Source organism: Neodiprion fabricii, chromosome 4 (genome assembly GCF_021155785.1).
Source record: "Neodiprion fabricii isolate iyNeoFabr1 chromosome 4, iyNeoFabr1.1, whole genome shotgun sequence".
Taxonomy (NCBI): domain Eukaryota; kingdom Metazoa; phylum Arthropoda; class Insecta; order Hymenoptera; family Diprionidae; genus Neodiprion; species Neodiprion fabricii.
This window is the reverse complement of record NC_060242.1, coordinates 8,427,856-8,451,638: the sequence shown is the minus strand read 5'-3', so window position 1 is coordinate 8,451,638 and position 23,783 is coordinate 8,427,856. Positions and strand designations below refer to the sequence as shown.

Here is a 23,783-nt window from a genome sequence, read left to right as displayed (position 1 = left end):
GTCCGAGCAAAGCAACAAACGATTTTATTTCTATAACTAATTATTAACTTTTCTTCCATTATTTGAACGGATTCTTATTTAAGGTGAAAGAAAATTTTATTGCCGGTGCAAGGAAATGTTTCAATATGTAAAATAGATGAATATTAGAATATATCATTTTACTGGATCAAAATTTACCGGAGGGAAATTTTTGTCACTTTCGTCGCGGTGACTTTTCATTAATAATTAATTTATCCAATTTGATAAAAAGTTCATTATCAGATAAGATTTGATCAACCGAAAACACTTCTGTATGATTTATTATTCAGGGATACCCGGCAAGGAGAAGTCACGAAGTCAACAAACAGCATTTCTGACCACGCCTTTAATTCTTTACAAAAGAGGTGAAGTATCGCGGAACGTCTAAGGCGAATCGTCCGATTGATTTGTTCCATTCACTCTTGGGATTATTCGATTACATCGAGCTGTCGTCGTCCCGTTGTGCCGTCATCTGCTCGTAATAGGAAGCCGAGTCGAGGCAATAAAAATGAACGAGCTGATCCATTATCACCCCTACATAGCTGGTTATGCGTGCATTATGTTATACCTATAGGTGTACAATACGATCGGAAAGCTTTATAAAGCCCCGGAGTAAACGGAGAATTTCTGCCGGAGCGAAGCGAGCAGCGACGTTTTTACGTTACACTGACAACCGATCAGAGATGAGAAAAAATTCCACGTACATGACTCGCGAGTCTATGGATAAGATCAGCGATTGTCGATCGTTCGAACTCACCGCAAGCTCATTTATGGCCTGCGAATATTCCAATGGCAGCTACTGAATGATACCCTAGAGATTCCGGTCACGATTTTATGGTAATACTTTCTGGAAGAACTAACAAACCATGGCTAGTTTCACGCCCAGTCCAAAGAGCTGCGAGGGGCTGACCCGTGAAATGAGAAATTATCGGACTCCGCGCAATCCGTGGTTTTCGTTCGGCGATCTCTCAGCTACAAGCCATTCGATTAATTCTTAGACAGCAATGGGAATTGATTCTTTTAGACTAGAAGTAATTTCATTTATTCTTCTCTTTTCGCCCGATCTTTTCGATTTGCGGAGGTTTGCTGACAAGCCTTCATTGATTACTGAATTTTTTCTTTTTTTTTTCAAATTGTTCAACGATTCAAATATTCCCGCCGTAACTAAAACAATGACCAAAGATAATTTGACTCGTAGTGTCATCGAGTGGTATTGTGATGTACACCTTCGACTAATTCCACCTGTTTTTTCGGAGAGGGTTTATCTCTCGACCAAACTGTCCACGTAGCACGATGTCCCAATCTTATTTATACAATAACGTATTTTTAAAAATTTTGAAAATAATTAACGACCGTATTAGATCTTCGCAAAATAATTGTCTAAGTTAAGTCAATCTTAATAAGACTTTATTTATAAATAAGAAAATTCCTAGTCACAATTTTAAATTTTAAAATCCAAAAGAAAGACAATTTAGACTTGATAATTTCAATACTATACACCGTTTGAAACAATTAATAAGCACTAAGTATGAATGATCGAACGATGAATATTTACTTTTTTTATACACGTATGCAATTTTATGTGCCTTCTTTTATGAGATTACCATGTGAAAAGAGAAGTTATAAAACAAATATCAAATATTGTTAAAACTTTTTTATATTCAGATACGATTGAACAACTATTTTCAAGTTATTACTAAAAAAAATCTACCCTTAATTTCAAAGTTCTCTAGATCAGGAAATGTTTGGGTAGTTTGAAATTTCTTGTTTCTTCTTATTTATACATTCACAATAATCAAAATTGTCAAGTATCTGAGACAAAACGTTCTCGTCATTTTGGTTTCTCATATGCAAACCATTCCCTCGTCAATCTTGGGCAGCATGATTGGGTGAAAATGATTTTCACAGTAGGCACAGAAGTTTGAAATTTGTAGAGATGGTCCAAGAGTATCGAGATCGTGAACGTCTCGCTGAAAAACTGTGTTGCAGTGCAAAGAAAATTGTGTTCGCGAGTGACAAGAAGTGAACAAAGAGGTGAAAATTAAAAAAAAAAACGAAAGACGATATTTATTCGCAAAACGTGTTTTCCATTGGACGTCAGAAACGAGAGCTTATTCATTTTATGAAAATTTGATGGCTTTTGTGTGTCTTTTATCTGTGAATGCTACTAGATAGAAAATAGGAGCATAAAGGTTAGTGGATATAATACGACAGTTCTGGATCAAGATCCCTATTACCGACACTTACCACAGTCGGTAAGTTACGTGCGAGGAGTCAGAATTCCTGCCTTACTGACTGTAGTCAATGTCGGTAATAGAAATCTTGATCCATAACTGTCGTATTATATCTACTAAGGTTCATCTAACGCTTTACAACAGTATTTCATTCACGATCATCGTAGATATAAAAAACTTGAACATTCGTGAGTAATTGAGGGCTGCTTGTAATCTATCGTGTTGATCGTGTTAGTTCGATCCCGTAAAGTACCTGTATAAAAATCTTGTTATCGTCTGTCGTTGCTGAATTTATTCGTTTCTCAAATCGTAACTTTTCCGGAATAAAATCAGACGCAACGTCTTATTCGGATGATCGAAAGCCGCAGTTCTCTGTCAATTTATTCCACTTCCTTTTTCCCTTTCTATATAAATTTCTTGCACGCTGGCCGAATTTAACCCTTGAAATGGCAAACGGAATGTAAGATATGCCTTCCTTTTCTTCTACAATTTTCTCCGCCCCAGTATGTTTATATGTATGTCGTTTCTGGCTCGGATCTAGATTGCTATTGCTCCCGGAAAAATTCGTTACTCACCAAGATCACGTACCGATTCTATAGTTCTTCGTGGTCGTAGAAATTGTGGGACAAAGCTTCAATCCTCCGAGAGCGAAGATGTGCGCACATGCGTACAATCCTGTACACAGGGTGTTTCGTGATAAACCAAGCAGTTTTCCCGGCGCCACTTTGCGTTATTGCTCTCAGAGTCCTAAGAGCAAGAGGTCATAAAAAATCGGCCGAGAGAAGAGCGATTTATTCAAATAAGTTAACAGCTATTAGGAAATTTATTTACCATAACATTGAAACTTGTTTAAATTTTTATGGTTTGATTGAAATTTTATTTGTGCTAAACAAACTCGCGAAACTTTTTTGGATGTATGCATTAGGGTGGTTCTTACAAAGGTCATTTTTGAATTTTGACTGAGCTACCAAATAATTCAAAAAAAATTTCCTAATTTGTTAAAATTTTCATGTCGATTTCAAGCCGTACCAACAAGAGGGTAGATTACCTCATTTAACCCTTTAAGCGGCAAATCAAATCTATCGAACGGATTTCGATGAAATTTGGCGTAGGGTGGTTTCTTGGGTGGCTTATTACAAATCTGAACTCAAAATTACGCAATATGTCGGACCGAAATCCCAAGTCACGTGATTTCACTGTATAGGAACCACCATTTTCAATTTTGTAATTTCGAGTTCAGATTCGTAATCAGCGGCCTCCAAAACTCTCGAGAACCGAGGTTCACCAAAGTAGGATAATTTTTTTGATTTTGATCCACTATGTTGGATTCGCGATTTTGAATTTTCAAATTTAGAGTTCATATTTGTAATCAGGGACCCAAGAAACTCTCCCATACCAAATTTCATCGAAATCTGTTCGGTATATTAAATTTATCTCCGAAAAGGTTAAATGGGGTAATCCACTTTCTTGAGGGCACGGGTTAGAGTTGAGGTAAAAATCTGAAAAAATCAGAGAATAATTCTCGAATTATTTAGAACCAATTTGTCGAGTGACCCAGTTGAAATTAAAAAGTGATCTTTTCAAGGAATACTTTGTGTTCGTAGCTATTTTTCTTGAATCATAAAACGATTTCCTTTTCCGGGACACAAGTCGTGACTTGAATAATGATGATAAATCAAACGGTACGGTTTTATGGCTTGTTCAATTCAAAACCGGACACCCTGTATACCAAGGTAAAAAATACGCGTATCACAGCGAGAGTAGAACTTGTGTGTGGCGTACAATTGAAACCGTACATGGCACAGTAGTCACAATATGGCACAAGATCAGGCATTGTGCCTTATAGTCAGGATGAGACTTTCTTCTTATGCATACCTAGTTTGGTAAATGAAAATATATTGCTCAGTTTCGTTTATTTTATTTTATCTCTGTGTTTCCTGTTGCCCCTTCTGAAAAATTCCTGTCGCGCATCAGAAATGAAAATTTTCCTAAGAGCTTTCGCTGTAGCGAAGAGAACCTACAGCAAAGAAGATATTGTATATTACAAGTAGAAAGAGAAAAAAACGCACCGCGCTAGAAAAGAGTTTTATTATAGAATATATGTTTCCTTAGTAACGAAAAATTCAATAAGAAAGAAAATTATGAACTTTAACCAAGGATGTCACAATTTTATCTCAAGTTGTGCTTACTGTCGATAGAATGTTTTTCGGTTATGTAATTCTATGCACGGTTTCAAATACTTTATTTAAAATAGCTTTGAATGGTCGAGAATCCGGATTCCTTTTATGTCACTCTACAATGGCTCATTCGATTTAGAACTTATTTTCCCGAATGTACTAAAACAGTTTTTTTCTATCACGCTCGAATCGTTAAGAGTTTAACGTTATATATTGATTATAATCGATATTGATTATAATCAACAAATGACAATATTGGATCAGCTAGTGATAAAAATAAAATCCGTTTCAGAAACTTCACGGAAAACAGACTTCTGTACGAACTGTCCTACATCGTAGTGTGACATCGAACGAATCTATCAGAATATTAATCGTTCAAAAGCGGTTTGAAACGGAGTACCGATACCCAAGTTTTTGTTTAAAAGTCTGGTAGAGATTCCCGCAATTTAAGAATATATTAATTTAATAATTATAAGAATATGATAAAATAAACAACAAGTGACGGTCCTTGGCCAAGCAATATTTTCAACTCCATGGTGAGTCAAGAATGTCAAGTATTCGGCTTACCATTTTACCTTTGGGGGTAAAATTTGCTTTCGCGTTGTTCCATTCCACTTCCTAAAACAATTGAAGTTCCTTCCTCCTGCAGTAAGAATGTATTCGAGAGCGAGTGACAGCGGCTTGAAAAACGGAGGTGAATTCGGTAAAAGACACAACCGTCAAAGTACCCTCGCAAACAACGTTACGGCAAATTTACCCTTGCGGTTTTCGGAGCGCCTACTTTGATGGGGTCGGCCAGGGGCTTAACTCTCTAAATGCTGCGGTTTCCATGGACGAAGGAACCCCGAGTGACGGAGCGGCCGGGCCTAATCTCTTGTCAAAAATCAATTTACCACTACGTGGCATGTCGCGGAATAAGGAGGATTAACTTGTGTATAAATTGCATTGGATACATCGCGGGACATGGAGAAACAACATCAGCGTCGGTCGAAGCCCCGGGCCTTTTCTCCCTGACCCAGCTACGATCATTTCACTCCCCTTGAAGAGGGTCGCCGTAATAAACTTATGAGCACCATTGCCCCTGACACTTGGGATACTACCTTTATACAATAATTTACAACCCCGTGACGCTGACTTCACACCCATTACTTAACATCCTCGGTTTTTCCTATCCACCTCTACGTGTAACGATACGCATGTGAAAGGATCTGTGGGCTCTAGGATGCTGTATAATTATTGTAATTGTCGTTGAATGGCTTGTGACGATTCAAGTGTATCCCCTTAAAGTCAAAACAATGACTGAATCAAATTTGACTCATAGGAGCACGATTTGCCGATTTTATTTGATTGAATTATGTTGTTAAAATTCTTGATAATCAGCCAGGCGATCGATATTGACGAAGGTCCTGTCAGTGGATAAGCGGTGTAAACCAAGAACATCCAAAGTACGACGAAAATCGATCGATTGATCTTCGAAACCCCAGGAACGTAGATCATCCCTACCCAACGAAGGAGTGGCCATTATTTAAACACATTTCGCTGATGATTTCGCACAACACACATGTAAAAGCTAAGTCATTATCAAGAAGACTTTAGTGAATAAATGAAATACAGAGAGACGGTTATAAATTTCTATAAGAGCAAAAGATAAATGAAAGGAAAGGCGATTTACATTTCGGAATTTGAATGTTGGGCATTTGAAAAGAATAAATGAATCAGAGGGCTGGATCATAACACTGATGAACGAATGACTTTGTTCACATATGTAATTTTGTATGCCAATTTTTGTTTATAACACGTTTAAACCCCGCATTCAAAAATAAATAAAATGCTTCACACTGTTATGTTTCATGCGAGAAAAGAAAACTGTTCTGTACATTTCTTTTCGTTATGAATTAACCGTTACATGTTTCGGATGAAAATCAACACGCGATTGAAGCTGATTTCCCAGTCTGTACGACAGCGCCGTTGACAAAAATTCAGAAACTCAATCTAAAACCTGAAATCAAAGAAAGAAAGAGACCGCATCACCAAAAACAGTGAAAGAGCAATTTTTTAAAATTTTTATTAACTATAAAGGGGAATCTATTTTTATACAATTACTTATGAAACCAACCTGTTGCAAACATTTTAAGACGTTACCGATGACTCGACAGTCATTTCAACGTTACGACATTTCTCAATCATTTATGTACTCTTGTACATTAACATCATAAAAACCCTCACCTATTATTCGTTCCTCACCGTTTTCATCTCGAAAACATGATTCTAAATTTGAGAACTAAGAAAGTAACGTTCTTGCACTTTATTTCATTCACGTTTCCTTCAACTTGTACAGAAAATCTTAACGAACATGTTGAAATAACACACATTAAATTTGAAATACTAATCAGACCATTATTCGTATTCCTGCAGTTTTTTCATAGAACTATTTTGGCGATCTGATGAAATTCAACCTTCACCTTTACGCGCCTGTAAAAGAAAGAAAAAAAAAAAATGAAATGAAATTTTTTACCTCGCCTTGGAATGTGTATATCGAACATACCTAGAGAGGAAAAGCACTTCATTTGAATCAGAATTCTAAAAGTTTGATTTACGAGTAGACTCGCTGCTCTCGCACCCCTCCTTCAATATCTAAGGTAAGTCGCGGTAAAATTTCGCGACAGACTAAAAGTAGGCATACCTAAGGATGCGTTCGGCTTTATTCGGAAAAATGTGTCACCAGTGGAACACGCCGATATCGGTCGGTGGGTATAACTTGGGTGAGTTTTATTGCTCACAAAATAGCGATACTTCATCCTGCCGGCGAAATATTTGAAGGAAATGGAAGCGGGGAATTTCCCGGGGCGAACGGCCCGCCTCGCTTCCTCGGACAGGAAGATCCTTGTTTTCCTCACTCCATTTCCCTCTGTGTCTGTCCGTTTTTCCCCCCTCCTACCGATGCTTCTTATTGTTGGCATTTTATCACATTTCTGTCCCTCGTATTTCCCGCGAGTTTTCACTCTCGTTCCTATCTTTATTTTTATCCCCGTTTCTCGGGGGATAATAGAGGCGGAAGAAGACAAAGAATAAAAGAAATTAAAACAAAATAGAAATGAGAAAAGGACGAGAAACGATGGAAAGATATCGCCGGGTTGAACACTCCATAATTCCCTCCGTTTCCTCTTGGGCGAAAAACCCTGCCTCGAGCCCTGCATGGCCTTCCACCCTTCTCTGAACGAATGCATTTAAATCTCCCTTTTACACATATCCGCACGTTTATCTCTGTTTTACGGAGAGAAAGCGGCTCCAGCCTGCGGACGAACGCGAACTCGCATGCTAAAATTTAACTTACGTGCAAGTTTTTGCGTGTATACGTGCGTGCGTAAGCGAGACCATAGATGCGCGCGTTCCGATATCACAAACCATCCCCCAGCCCGGCAGTTTCGCTTCTGTAACTCAGAAAAGCAGTTTCGTGCAAAACGCCGAGACAAAAGTAAAAATAAGAAGAATAAAAATTTCCCCCCAATGCCTGTTTTAAATTAGAAATATTGTATACGACCGCCACCCTCCGCGGTTATGAATTTTTTTAAAGTCATACTGCATCTAAAAAAATTGTCTGCGAATAAACTTTGTGGATATATTTTTTTTTATGTCGATAAGAGAATGCGTTTTTTTTTTTTTTGCTTGTGGATTTTCATTCGTAGCTGAGATTTGAGTATAACTTGATCATTCAACGAACGGTTGATCTTGAAAACATTTCAGTTTCAAGTGAATTGTGAATTTACGAAATGCCAAAAATACAGCTGACTTTGAAATTTGTCAAGAAATAAGATACATATCGGTTTCTCAGATATTTTTCACTCAAAATTTTGAAGAATACTCACGTATTGTGTGTAAAAAAAAAACGCATGTGAATTTCATTACAGAGCTCAATTTCTGTCACAAGCTATGATTTTTTTTCTCGGGGGTCAAAATTTCGAAAGACCAAAAAGTCGAAAATCCGAAATTCTTGAGATACAAATTTTAAAACATACCGAATGATCAGCGTACCGAAGTTAGGATTTTCGGTAAATCACCCAGTAGAATAACTGTTTTCCCGAAAGTTCATTCAATCTAACGCTCTCTTGTATGAAAAAATATTTTCAGAACAGTCGGCATTCCAAATGACCAAATCACGGAACGTGGAGACACAGAAAGATGAAAGTTAGTGCTTCGAACAGCCGCAAAACCGATACAATTAGTTGTCGACGATCAAAGTTCACAAGGAGCAAAATTACGATCCGCAAAATGCAGAAGGGCCAGAAAGCGCAAAAGCTGCAATACGATTGTCACAGTTTTGCAGACTTATGCTAGATGGCACTAGACGCCGGCCATCGGATTCGTGTGGCGTTGGAGAAATTATATGGGTTTCTGACGTCATTCAACCTTTCGGCATTTTGGCCATTCTGTCTTTAGCGGGTTTCGGGATTTCGACCTTTCGAATATTTGGTCTGTCTTTATTGATAAATTCGGATTGGTAGATTTTCAACAAAGGCACGAGTCTGACATTTGAAAAGTAGACATTGCGGGGGTTGTTGGAGTCGCCGATTACGAATCAGACTTCAGATTTGCAACATTCAAGATAATGGATCCAAGATAGCGACTTTTACTTTCAAAGTCCTGAATAAAAAATGATATACGTAGCTTATTCTCCCTCTCAGCGTCCCCCTAACTAATAATGTAGATGTGGGAAGAAACTAGTTCCTTTTTTGTTTCTTATTCTTATTTTTTTTTTTTTTTCTTAATGATGCCTCATTTTTTTACTCAAATCGAAAAAACGCAAAGAAAAGATAAGGTTCTCTGCGACTATAGTTCTAGTTATAAGTATTCAAGAGTTAATTTTTGATTGCGGGTTTGAATTCGCCACCTAGTGGTGGAATATGGAATCATTCGCCATTTGTCTTGTTTGAAATTATATTATTTACGTACTTAGCGCACCGTAAAACATGCACAAGTCAAATTTAATTATTGAATTATTGAGTTTTGGTGTTATTCAAAATTCAATATTTTTTTTTTTTGAACAAATCGTCGTGTCAAGAAATTTGCTAAAAATACATATAATAGTTCTAAGCATAGAAAAGATGTGTAAAATTTTTCAGAGCTCTAGCTCTATCCCTTTACCAATAGCCGATTTTTTCCGAAAGTAATTGATTTTTTTTAATCGATTATTTGAAGAATATAAAAAAAAAAAAAAAATGAGCCAGTTGGCCTAATTTTTAATAATGTTTACATTATTTAGGAACCTAAGACTCTAAAAAATCCCTCAGCATACTTCCCACTGCCCCTCAAAGGATTAACAAATCTTTATTTCACACAAAAAAGTACATAAAAATGCGTGACTTTTTATCCGTAACTAAATATTTAATTCGCAATATTCAAATGTACGATTTGTTAACAGTACATAAATAAATTCTGTTCATTACAACAAAACTCTTTTCTCAGTATATTTAAAAAGAACTTTTACCGAGCTCAGATCCCTCCGTGGTGCTTTTTTACTCCGATTCGTTAGTTTTTCTATTCGTTTTTGATCAGCTATAATTGTCGTTTCAATTTCTATCGGTTCTCAGTAGCGGTATGCAGCCTGACTGATCCCCAGCAGGTAATCGGTATCATTAAAGCCGGGGAAAAGATCGGTTCTCGGATTAAGGAGGTGCCGGGGGTGAGGGAGCTTTTGGCTCACGTCTCGCACTGCTCCAATTACAAGCCTTGGAGGTTCAATTTCTTTCGGCTCAGCTCCCCCTGACCCTTCGCTCAAGTGAAACTTCGATTTCCAGAACACCGATCTCACGGCAAAGCCCGGATTCCCGCGATTCAATTGCTTTTCGCGGATTTTACTGTTGATGCGGGTTGTCACCATTCGATATCTTCTGCATCTCGACACGAGCAACGACGATAAAAGGGAGGGGGTAAAAATTGTCGCTACTTCTTTCACTCTTTCGGTACTGTAGGTATCGTACCTCTCGGAAACCGAACCACGTGGAATCAGTTTTCAACTACACTCTAAATCGACTTGTCGTTTTCATTTAAATAAATAACGCCGAAGTCAAGGATTTGCTCTTCAACTCAGCAAACTTGCGACAAAATACTTTCAAACAGCTTTCGGAGAGTTACAAGTATCGCAAGTATCTGATTTAGCAATCGAAGTGTGCAGGTATTTTCTATCGATTACGAACATTCTATCACATCACTGTTAAAAGTGATTGTGAATTTACTACAGATTTATTATACAAAAGAGTTGTCAATTTACGACATCAGGCTGCAAATTTACAAATTTGGTGCAACGACGTAAATTATTATGCATTTATGTATTTTAAATTTGCTATGAAAACTATTAATTTTACTAAAATTTATAGGAGAAACATAAAAAAATAATTAAAATTCACTAAATTATGTAGCATATTTATTGTATTTGTAAATTTAATAAAAACTAAATGTGTGGTGAATTTACTGTTCCGCATCCGAATAAAACTTCTAATATAGAAATTTTTAACAGTGTGTGCATACAGATTAGCTGGCATTCTCCGACTAAAATCTTTTTCAATTTCTCAGTACTTACAGAAAATAAAAAACTACGAATAGCATTTTGAAAACGCGTTTTCAAATGGGATTGAAAAATGATTGAGGGAGGCCAGCTGAATGTAACTTTCTTACAACATAAAGTTGAATCATTCCGCACGCTTTGAAAAATCGATTTTGTAATTTCGAAGCTGGTTTCAAGTAGTAAATCATAATTGAAATAAAATGATTGCAGGTACGAATGTAAGTGATGAAGCGCATGAAGCGCTAAATAGAGCGAGAGAATTATTCCGCGTCCGTAAGCTGCAACGAATGGCCGAACGGTTTTTACCCTCGAGAGTCTATCCACGAGGTGCTATTAGATAATAGATTGACTATTCATCTCCGTTTCGTGAGTGGCTGGAAAGGACGTTTGCCTCAGGGTGCAAGAAAGCGGGAGTACAAAGGATTTGTCATCGTATTCGTTGCTGAAACAGTTCGAGAGCTTGTTGTCGAAATTAAATGAAGCCGATCGCTTTTTTTTTTTATCCTCACCCTTGTTTGACCGTTTCCAAAAGCCGTTTCAAGTCCTCCACGCTTCACCTTTAATTTTCATTTTACTTATTCGACGTTTTACTCTTGTTTTCTCTCAACGTTCACCTCGCAATTCACTTAGGACGGTGAAGGGAGAAAGAGGGGCAAAAACAATTGGGGATTTCCTTTGTGATACTCTGCTGAGGGTGGTGGTTACCATAAAAAATGGGGACGGCTTTACCCTCGAAAGAACAGATTACAGATATACCCAGATCCCAGCTTTGGCTTTATGCCGGAACGATTGAATCCACTGTGTGATGTAGAGGAACTATTCACGCAGGCCTCTCATTCACGCCCAAAAAAGGAAAATCACTGAGATCATTTTTTTTTTCACCCCCAGTAATTCTTGAGAGAAAGACAATAATTTTATGGAAGGTCGAAACTTCGCTGGAGTCTTTCAGAAAGGATGAATCCTAAATTGTTGAGATAAATGGTAAAATATCCGCTTTGTCACGTGTAGGTCCCAAATTCGAATTTACATAATTTCGTACGAAATTTACACCATCTCGTTAAGACTTCAAATAGCACTCAAAGATAGTTTTTTGGCGATGTAACTGATCTCGTAGTTTGGTTCATGAAAAAATGGTCAACACCCCTTTGATAGTTTCCACGGCCCAAAATTGACGAGGCGAGCGTTAATTTATTCGAGGGCTAATTAGATATGAAATTCAATCTGATTATTCAGGTCAACGTTCTAGTTTTTGACCCTCCCTCGGTTCTTGATCCTTTTCTTTCAACGGTAGGATATAACGGTTTTCCCCCTACTACTCGATGAGCAGCCAATGTCAGGTTCCAATCAGAAACTGCGACATAAGTAGCTTCATTGTTTATTCCTACAAATTCACACGTGTAAAATGCTCGGAAGTAACTCTATGAGTAACGGTGTTGTTTGCTTCACTCATTGTATATTTAAAGAGTTGGTGAATTCTTATTTCTTCAATTACATGGAGTGAAATACGAAGGATTCGTGACCATGACGATAACAAGGAGGAAAATTTCCTTGGTGTGAAGGTTGGAACAAAAGTTTATCCATAGCGACTATATGTGACAGAATGAAAACGTGAAACAGTAATAAGAAATAGCATGTTGCGGGTTGTTATCGTAAATTATGTTACGCTACGAAGTTTATTATAACCGAAAGCCCCAAAAATTGTTTCTAATTTTCCTTTGAAACAGTCTCACGTCGTTAACACGAAACTGTTTCAGTCAAGAAAATAACCAATTGGTGAACAGATTTTGAAGACATCTCAACAATGACACCAACTAAGTGTTAAGAAGTTATATGCAGTTGCCATAGGCAAAGTTCAAGGTTTTTTTTTTCATACACAAAATGCAGGAAATGGAACGAAATAGAACAGAAAAACTAATCTACGATAATACGAGCCTTTGGATCGAGAAAAATTTTATCAACTCGTGAATTGCAAAAAATTTGAAAACACTACGAGATGCCCCCAAAGGTCAAAGGTGTTTCTATCCTGATCACCAAAACTCAATTCAGTTCCAATGTACATCAGTTAGTATTAATGCATTCGGTGTTAATAACAAACTATATTAACATCGCGCATGGGTCCAAGGAAATCCGCTCCGATTGTGAGGTTAATAAGCAGCGTCAAAAGCTTGGTTTTAAACCAGTCTTTGTTATTAACACCAAATTAACACCGAGCTTTTGACACTGCTCATCAACACCATAATCAAAGTGGACCTCTTGCGATCACGCGCGGTGTTAAAATTGTGTCAAATCTAGCACCATTTTTTATACAGGGAAGATATGCATGTAGGCTACTTTTTCAAGCTTAAAAGTTGTCTGTTTGTACTTTCCTTCAGGTATATAATTTACGTTCGTTGACTGCGAGTCTCATAAAACCAGCAGCGAGTATACCGCGGTGGTATACTGCTGTGGTGTTTTAATAAAACGGGGTTCACGTCCCGTTTATGAGTACAGTTGAATTTATGTCGGGTCGAACGTCAAGTGACGGGGCTTGAACTATATTTTTATCGAGCCGTCAAACCTTACCAACGTAGGTATCACGAAACAGTTCACAGGACTAATACTTTCGCAACACTCGTGCAGGCTACACGAGTGAACGCAGGCGAAGGTTTTTTTCAAAATTAGGGATCACGTCGTTCGAGAGCGAAGGTGATCCTCCGAGGTATGCTTATCATAAAGGACACATTGGGTTTTCGAGTCAGGTAGGTTTCACAATCTGGTCAAAGGTCTCTTTGAACCCATATACAACGGTTTCAGATGTACACACAGGATTCAATACATACCACCTCATTAATGAAGGGGTTGTTTTAATTGGACAGCTGAGAATTCTAGAATCGATACGCGAAACGAGCTGCGATTGAATCTCGCGGAGAAGCAGAAACAGTCGTATTGCCTTATTGTGAAAATCAAACCGTGATCTGGGTAAGCTCTTTGAATATTTCTTTTTTTTTTGTTTTCCGTTTTCTATCATACGATTTCACAAACTTGTCAGTAAAATGGTGTATTTTTTGCATTAATGTTATCAATACAAAGTTTATAAACAAAAACAAAAAAAAAAAATTAAAAATGAGGGTGCAAAAAACTTTGAGGCAATATTTTTAATTAATTGAAAATCTTACGGTATTTTAGTTGCATACAATTTGACCTATTCAGTTTTCATATTCAGTTTGTTTTTTTATAAATAACATTAGCGCGAACAGTTTTCGATAATGGTATCCATTACAAAAAAGCTCCGTATAAAACTTTTGTCGGCCTCACGTTTACGGGGATAAATAAAAAACGAATAATTACACGTTTAATTTCAAAATGGCGACCGTTCTATCGCTCTCAAAGTTCCGGAAACTGAGATCAACACTCACGGCTGACCTCCCTACGAAATGTGAAGAAAACAAAAAAAAAAAAAAAAATGCGTTCTACCCAAAACGCACAGTCATTCATCACTTGACCCTGCTGTAGTCTAGTTTTTCCTTTTTCGAATAAAAAGAATCGAAAGATTAAAGAATATCAAACCGAACATATTTCCCAGCTGTCCTAATCTCTTTCTCAAATGCAAAAGCGAGCAAAATATGACGAACCTCACGCGCCCCGAACGTTTTGGTAAGAGATTAGTTTATTGAAATACAATTTGGTGAATCGTACACGTCGAAAAATCAGTAGTATAAAAGAGATGTTCAAAAAGTTTTTCCATCTCGATGCTGGAGCACTGGTCCATATGTTCCTGACTGACATGTTGAAGCCTGCAGGATGCAAGGGTCCAGCATGTATCCTGTTCCCCGAGTCTCCCGGGGAGCTTCATCGGTTTTTCTAATTGTTAGTCCGTATGCAAAGTGCATATGAACCAAGCTGCACCAACCACGATGTTCACGAGATGCAGTACCGTAAAACTTTCGCCTTGTACCTGGCACAGGGAGACTTTGCTTACCAACGTTCTAGATTAAAGTCTTGAGCAGGTGCCCCTGGCTCTTGGGCCAAATTGAAGCTGCAGTACAAAGGTGTGGCCGCCAGCTACCCGCCCCGTCATATATAGTCGATTCTAATTGCACCTTCATTAAGCCTCGACACCTGAACCGTGTCATCTTCTCGCTTGTTAGGCGATCAAAGAGTTGCTCGGATTTTTTTTTCCACCCACGTTTCGTGTTTCATCTGCCCCTTTTTTAACTCTCATTTTCACCTTGGCGTTGGTGCTGATGTGTTTTTTTTCTTCGATCTGGTTAGATATCTCAGCGTCACAGTAATCGGTGAAACAGTTTCACTTTGAATTTACAATCGTGAGTGAATTAGTCATCATGTGATGACCTGAAACCTTCTGACTGGTTGACTTCAGTGGCGAGAGGGAATTTTTGTAACAGTTGTCGAAACGAATGATCCGTAAATTGATGGATCAAGACTGGTGAATCGTATGATTGAATGGATTATCCATTGTAACAATTTTTCCATATGTGGAACAAGTGGAATCCTTTCGGCTCGCATGTCTCTCCTCTCCTGAGTCGCAAACGATTTCTGCATAAAGCACGAATGCGATTCGAGTAGTATAAGTTGTCCTTTTCATTCTTCAATCTTCCGTTGGTCAACTTATACGAATCCGTCCATAGCTGTTTTTTACCCACTTGAAAGCAAAAGAAAAAAAAACAAAAAACACATCCCTAACCATTGAGGTACTTACTTTGAGGTTTCTTTTCGATATTCCTACAGTTGGATTAAGAAAATATTTAACAATTTAATAATTACAAATTAATTAAGAAGAAGACGTCGAGTCGAGTGACCATTTAGCAGAAAGTCATACTGGACGAATTCGCATACGTTGTCCAACGGAGAGTTAACGAGTAAGTGAATGACGTACTCATATTGATGTCAACTTACGGAAACTGGAATCGATACAAAAATTGTATAAGCTGAACAATTTTGAAGAATACGTAAAAGTGGATCATACTTTTAAATAGAGTGGGGTCCTCAGAAACTCCGTCAAGCGTTAATTTTGTGTCATAAAATGTGAAAAGCGTGTTAATTCGAGGGGAGTAAGAAGAAAGAAAAGGGAAATTATAATTCTTTTGTGTAACGTTGTTATTCAGTGAATTTCGTCGTGTGTAATGTAATATTCATTACACACAGACAAACGCGCACACGCAGGGTATTACGGGTGACAATTATAGATCGAACCTGATAACATGGAACATGAAACGAGCAGTTTGTCGTATAACGGCGGAGTAATACGTACAATCATTCGGCAGCTCCGAAGGTATTATACAACGATACCCTACGGTACTAAAAACTTTATAACGAGCGATGAAACTTGAGTACAGGCGAAAAAAACGAGAACAGAAAAAAAAAATCTCTCTGCACCGTGTCGCGAAATGTGTCAGGGATTGGATTTGTCAAAAAGGAGTCGGAGAATAATTGGGGAAATGATTTCGCGAATGAGAGGTATAATAATTAAAGAAAAACGAAAAACGCGTCGCTAACTTGCAGTTATTCGCGAAAGAAGCCAGAACGAGTTTGGTAGCGCGTCAAGTTGACCTGGTATATTTTTCAAAACAGTATTTTCCCTATATTCACGGAATGTGTAGAAAGAGCGTGCAAAGAACGGTGAGATCGATCCTCGAAAAACGGGTTTCTTTGAACCCCGATTGCGAGTTTAATAAGCAGGCCTTCGGTTATTATTAAATTTCAAACCCCGCGATACTTGCAATTTCAAATTCTGGGTGTATCCCAATTTATCATCCGCACGCTTCGCGTCAAATCGATACAACGGCGTTGTTAATCACAAGTTGGGTCCGTGGATATAATTAAGCGGAATAAATCGTCGAGCAGAATCGTAATTCAAAAGTAAACGAGTTAAACTTGAGGTTTGAAATCGCTATGAGCTCAGCTACTGAAAACAAAATATAAAGGATCGATCAGATGCAGGGGTCTCCTATGTCTCGGCGAAACATGCAACTGTTGTGGATACGGCACATGTCGGTTGGCATCGAAGGTACGTTTGTAAGGGTGGTGGAAGTTTCTCCCTCGGCGTATACTCGGGGGTTGGTTCGCAGGTGGGGGTGTACCTGTACCCACGTTGTATCGACGTGCCGCGTTTTTAGCATTGCGTGATTTTCCACCAAGGATACGGATCGGACTCACGCGATACGTAGGCATGTATATTTCGTATACACGTACGACTCTTCATGGTTCGTACCTACGTGCAATATTATATTAGATTATACACAGGGCTGGTACAGGTTCAAAGTACCCACAATTATTTAAACAAATTACCGACGTTACGCCGCTCCTGCTGTAGCTGTAATAACATTGCAATTTCACAACGGTCGCGATGCTCCGCAGATTATTAACGTTCAGGCTTCAGAGGTGGCTTTCGCATTTCGCGAAACGAAGTATAAAAAGTTAAAACGTTTGAATCAAGGCACAAACGACCTTGTTTCAAAATAACTTCAATCGCGAAATTGACAAGTCAGTCGGATTCTAGTTTTGTGAAAATTTAGTCAGCAATGCGACGGCGTTGGCAATTTTCGACAGAATTTCTACCGGCTATGGTAATGGTTGAATCATGTTCACCCTGCTCTTCATTATTCTCCAGCTGGCTACGTGTTTTCGAATAATTCATTGGCGATTTTTACATACGCTGGTGTATTGAGTTAACGCGATGCTCGGAACTGTATAAAACTTCGCGTGATCATTGCTAAGATTCGTTTTTACAAGCTTTTAGGATTCTTTCAGCATCGGATTTTTTTGCTGATAATTCATCACTACAATATTCAGGTACACTCAGACGGATAGGAAGTTTGTAACGACCGAAGCAGTCTTGTCGCTTCATCAGACATACATTTTTGTTTATCTTTTCAGTGAAAATGTAGGGCTGTACAATTTAACCCGGTAAGACGGTTGACCTACTTAATTATCCAATGGTCGAACTGGTTAACCGTCCAAAACAGTTAAAAGTAAACCTGTGAACAGGTTAGTTGATTTTTACACGAAATTATTTTCAGCCGATTCAAAAAGTAACCGGTTCAACTGTTCAACTTTTTTGGACGATCAACCGTTTCAATCTTTTACTAATCAACCAGTTTGACCGTTTCGGTGAGTTAAACCCGTCGAAATATACAGTCATAGTATCAAATAGCTAGAATGTGGTAAAAGTAGACCAGCAACAATTAACACCGAACCATTTGTACTCTGCAATATAAGAATGTTTAATCGAACGATTGACTTGTAAGTCTTGAAGTCTTGGAAGTGTAGCAACATTACCTATGTTCAAGGATGTCAGCTTAGTGGCGCAAACAGAAGATTTGTGAACGTGAGTGATTACAGTCTATCAACGCCGAATATTGCGTGATAGGATTTGTCACGACCACATTCAAACAAGCATTGTACGAGTAGCTATCTGAGCCTCTAAGTTTGAAAGCGAACGTGATTTCTATGAGAGACTTCGGGTAAGACCAGACTTTGATATGTGAGTAGTAGAAAATGAGTGACCTTGCTTGGGGACAGTATGTGAAATGTCCGCAAGTTTGCAATATTATAGGACAAAAGGCTTGAGTGAATTCAGTGATGAGTGATGGATAAAGGTCTTCCAATACGGCAGGCCGATTTTGATAAAATTTCACAGACACATTTTGGGAAAAAATTAAGAGGCTCGTGTTTCGGGGCTTTAACATATCGCAGAATCGACCCTTCGACTGCAGCCATGTTTGTGGTGGCATGCTTTGTATTGTAACAGATAATCAATTTTACGGTCACTGTTTTGAAAATCGTATTGATCTCCAATTATCCGTCTAACTCTGAGGGACCGCAAAGTTTGCCTTTTATAGGCCATGAATATCTCTTTATTGGTAGCACTGGAGGTAAGCGAAATCATTTCATTTTGGATATTGAGTCTTCAGTAGCGAATAACATTATGTTTAAGCTCTTTACAATATTCAAATGCAGTTATCTTCAACAGGATCATTGAACTAGGAAAAAATATATCCTACTTCGATTCGACTCTCGATTGGTTACCATTAAATATTTATGACTACTTTTCCTGAACATCTGAAGGTGAAGTAGAATGATAATAATCGAACGCAGATGAAACTTTTAGATTCGAGTTGACTCGTCGTTTCAGGTGATACTCATCAGTTCGAAGATCATTGAGACAAAATACGTTTGTGATTTCATGCTGCCCAGGTTGGGGGACGGATTAGTCAACGCTTCTGGCATGTGAACGATGTCGCTTTTCTGTTCAAGTTCCTTCAAGATATCAGACTCAGGAAAGGGTTGCTTTGATCTCGCTAAATTTCGGATAATGTCTGTTGTATTGAAGTAAGCGTTTCTCAAATAAAGTAAAGATTTTTTTTATTACAGCGTCAATATAGAAAATGCATCGAAAGCTGCTTCAGCCATCCCTAAATTTTACGGTTCTCAAGTCTGTCGTCGAAATATGTTCCACTCGGTCAGTAATACTGGCCAAGAAAATGGAGAAGCACTTGGATGGACCAGAATTTGACATACAGAGATACGTTTCACTGTGTTAATTGGACACGGTTTGTGGTAGGTCGGATATAATTTGAGTGTCATCAATTATACCCATGTGAATGATACATTTTTCTCAACCAAAGGCTAGTACGTATATACATTTTACGTGTCGCGGTAGCGACTATGGGCATACATTCGGAAGCAGAGGAAAGCAAGAATCGTCAGTACCAAGAAGCAGCACACGAGTAAGTTAATTGATGAAATCCGAAACGTAATGGCTCCATGTGAAACATAATCCTGTTTCTACAACTCTACCTGAATCATGAATACGTACTTTCTTCAACACACGAATCCGAACTCTCGGATTGTGCAATATATTCTGTTTTCACATGTTGCTGGTTGGTATCGCCAAACAAGCAGTCATCCCCTGGCTAGACTCAGGCTTTATTTACTACCGTACGCAACTTGGCAAGGACGAACAGAAACACACCAAGTTCACGCACGAGTTGGCTGACGATGTAAGTGCAAAACATCTTCGTTGGTACAATTACTTCAGCCATTGGTTGCATCATTAAAAACTTGTAAATAAAAAGTACCCAACCACTCGAATCCATTGACCAGTACTTCAAAAGAGAATTGGGCTGGAATATTTGCAAAGTAACTTAGATTCAGAGTATGGATCAATCAGTGGCCCAGAATTCATTTCTCCGATGCTAAATAGCGAATTTGACGTTGCTAAAAAGTTTAATACAGGTGACGAAAACTTGAAAATGGATTTGGATTCAACATTCGTTTCCATCGATTTTGTATTTATGTCATTCCGCAGATTTTTGTTCTGATTTCTCACGTTCTTGGAGTCAATTTTTCGTCACAATGTATGAGTTTCAGTCATTCTTGACCCTCTAAAATTTGATCATAATCTTAATTGCTGATCATCAGTGGTCGAAGGAATTGCATCGGTAAGAGAAATGAGAGATTCGATGACAATGATCTTTGATTATTGTATTAATGATTCATTCGCAAATATAGTTTGATCAAGGATGAAGGGGTACCGATCAAAAGTTTACGGTATAAAATGGAAATTCAGCTGAAACATGTGGATCCTATCATATCAAGGATTAGGAGACGCCCAAAAAAGCATGCCGTTGAATAAGGCAACATTCGTTTACTTTTGAGAATCCAAGTATCTTTACTCCACTAATTGGCTAGCGAGACAAAATGATACAGTTGCGAACGTTGATTTCAGAGATAATTAAGTCACTTTGGAAAAAAATTTTCTTTGGTTTGAAACCATTTATTATGGGTGAAAAGATTCTTAATATTCATTTGTGAGTGAAAAGATTACAGTCAACATTTGTACGTGCATAATTAATCATCTTACTTTCACAAAATTAACAACAAAAGTACTTCGTTATTTTCCCTGAATCACATAAAATATATTGTAATATTTTGGAGAAGATTGGTTTGATCAGGATTACTAATTTCTTAGCATAATGAATTCCATCCGCTCTATGATTCATGGTATTTTTAGCATGGGCATTGAAGTAGTTTCACTTCAGGGTGAATCCTCCTACGCAGCACGGTCAAGGATCAATTCAGCTTAATTTAATATATTCTTTATATTAGTGGAATACTAGATTATATTGAAAATGCAACCACAGAATTAACGAGTATTAGACCTTCCTTGTTTTTCCTAAATTCGATGCCATCTGCACAATCAGCATTTCCAAAGATCACCGATTCAAACTTTCCGTTCTCACACTGCAGGTTGCAAGACCACAGATGAAAAAATAACAATATCATGATTCGTGATTAACGATTCAAACTCCCTCAGGTACTATATTATATGAAAACATAACGATTTTTTTAAATTCTGAATCACTATAACGGAACCACCATTATAAATTTTGCAAGCCTAGCCTTGGATTTGTTAGCGGTGAGCCAAAAAACTTCCGTCTATCAATTTCTACCAAAGTTCAAATGTTTTTATTGATTTTTTTTTTTTTTTTACAGCATATTGATACGCCAAATTATATATTTTCAAATCTGACTTTAGATTCATGATTAGCGATCAGAAAAAAACTCACGGTACCAATTTTCATTGAAATCCATTCATCCATTCTAAAGATATCATTATTTTTATTCCAAATTTTGGAATTTTGTTATTTAAATAATCCAAAAAGTACTGAACCGATCGGAGTCAAAATTTAATAATTTCTAAGTTTGGAAAAGCCGCGTCAATTGAGAGCAAAATCATCGAAATCCAGTCACTCGTTCTTAAGATATCATCGGACAAAAATATTGACCACGTACAGACACACAGCATCCGTCCGAAAATGGTCGGCATTGATTCTTTAAACCTTGAAACGTCGAGTTTCCTCTGAGAACAAAGAATCGGGAAGTTAAGAAAAAAAAAAAAAACATATAAAACCTGTCGAAAGAGATAAAACGAAACTTGTATGTCCCAGTGCAGATAGATGCATAATTGAATCTAATACACTTTCGAATGTTCAAAAAATTTATTGTAATTTGTGATCACAAATACAGCTGAACAGTAAAATATACAAGAATTAAGTTAATGAAAATCTATACTACGTATCTTTCAGCAGCAGAAATTGAGTGAAATTGAGCGTGGAAATAATTGCAAACAGTATTCTAAATATAGCGTGAGTAATCCGAGATACATTTTGATCCCTGTTTAAAATCGCTGCGGCGCATTATTCTCGAGTTATGGTTTGCCAAGGCAAGCTACGAATTCTAGTACATGACAAGACCACATGGTACTTTCTATTGTGATTTCAGATGCAATTCACCGCATGGATGAATTATTACAAGCATAAGAATCAAGTGATTTTGAGCTTGACGATTACGTTGTTTGAAATCCTGTACGGGGCTGTAATCAGTGTGAACCGAAGTCAGAATAATCGCTTCAAACTTGAGAAATTGAACCAAAAACAGCCATGATTCAGATTTGAAAAGGCAAAAACGTGTGTGGGATGCATGATAATAGATTCGCATCGATATATGAGAAAAGAGAAAAGAAATTAAAAGAGAAAATAAGACCAAATTGTCCCCGGAGCAAGTTCATATACGACTCTTTCGCAAGTACATATCGTGGTCTCAATTGCACCGTCTGTTCCTCAGCTAACGGGGACATAAATGAACATTAAACGTCTCCAGGGTGCAGCTGTACTGCAGGAACAGTAACGGCACATAGAAACTGGAGGGGAACAATAAGCTGAGCTTTCGTGCACGCTTGCAGTGATTCAGTACGTTTCGTGTTCGGTTTCAATTATCGTTGGTTGATCTGCAGAGGCGGTGAGATACACTTCGTAATGATCGGTAGTACGAGGACCTGCACCAACGCGATATCCGGCCTATCGAATCGATTCGCAGCATAGAATTGGGCCTATGAGTGATGATTTTTCTCGCCAGGACATTCATTCGTTACCTCGTATCCGCGTGGTTAGCCTTTGCCGCAACACCTGGAAGCCGTGGTGGATTGAACGCTCGCGAAAGTTTTACTTGGATTAAGCAACACCCACTAAAACTTGAACCACTCGAGTTCGCGAACTTGAAGTTATCTAATAATAGAAGAACCAACAATGAACTTTGGTGGAGACGGGTACCTATCGACTTGTGTCGAGAATTTTTCAAAGCCACTTCGGAGCCGGCTTCTCGTTGCGCTACCACTCTGATTTCCGGTCGATGTTATTCTTTCGTCTGCCGTCAGACGACGGCGGTTCACCACCTGGCATCTGTAGATTTTTCACCCCAGCTCAATATTGGCGGTTCGTTCGGCTTTCGCGGGTCGGTTCGGTCCGCCTTATCGACAGTGTAAAAGGATTTACGGCGCCACCACCTTCACTGAACACTCCTCCCACTGTTACTACTACCTCTACCCCTGGAATGGGGGAAGACCCGACCTCGACCCAAACCTTGGTTCAACCTGTGCAAGCGTTCTGGTGATTCGCGTCGTGACACAAGAAGGTTGCGACTAAACCCGCGGCACCGTCCACGACCCTGACAGCCACGCGACGATTTCACCCTCGCGCAAAACTCCTGCGCACCACGTCGTCGTCTGCGTGTCTGTATGCATAACCTAAACGACAATCACGTTTTGATACCGTCGAAGTAGAGAGGTGAGTGTAGACCGAGAGAAATTTTCAGTTACGGTTACCGCTCGGTCCTTAACTATTTTCATTTTTTACCGCAATTGAAAAATATAGTTCTAGGTATAAAATGAAAATTAGTTTTCTAGCTGTTACCGGAAAGTCTAGTATTCGTTACTATTCTTTCTCATCACGA

The 23,783-nt window shown here is 38.3% G+C and overlaps 1 protein-coding gene across 1 annotated transcript in view; it reads right to left on the bottom strand.

The window, feature by feature from the left end:
• LOC124179789 (protein artichoke-like) overlaps positions 1-23,443 on the bottom strand; it is a 263,799-nt gene extending 240,356 nt beyond the window's left edge. Inside the window, exon 1 of the mRNA XM_046564532.1 lies at positions 22,927-23,443. The gene's annotated coding sequence lies outside the window, so the exon portion shown is untranslated. The remainder of the gene's footprint in view (positions 1-22,926) is intronic.
• Positions 23,444-23,783: the final 340 nt, after the last annotated feature.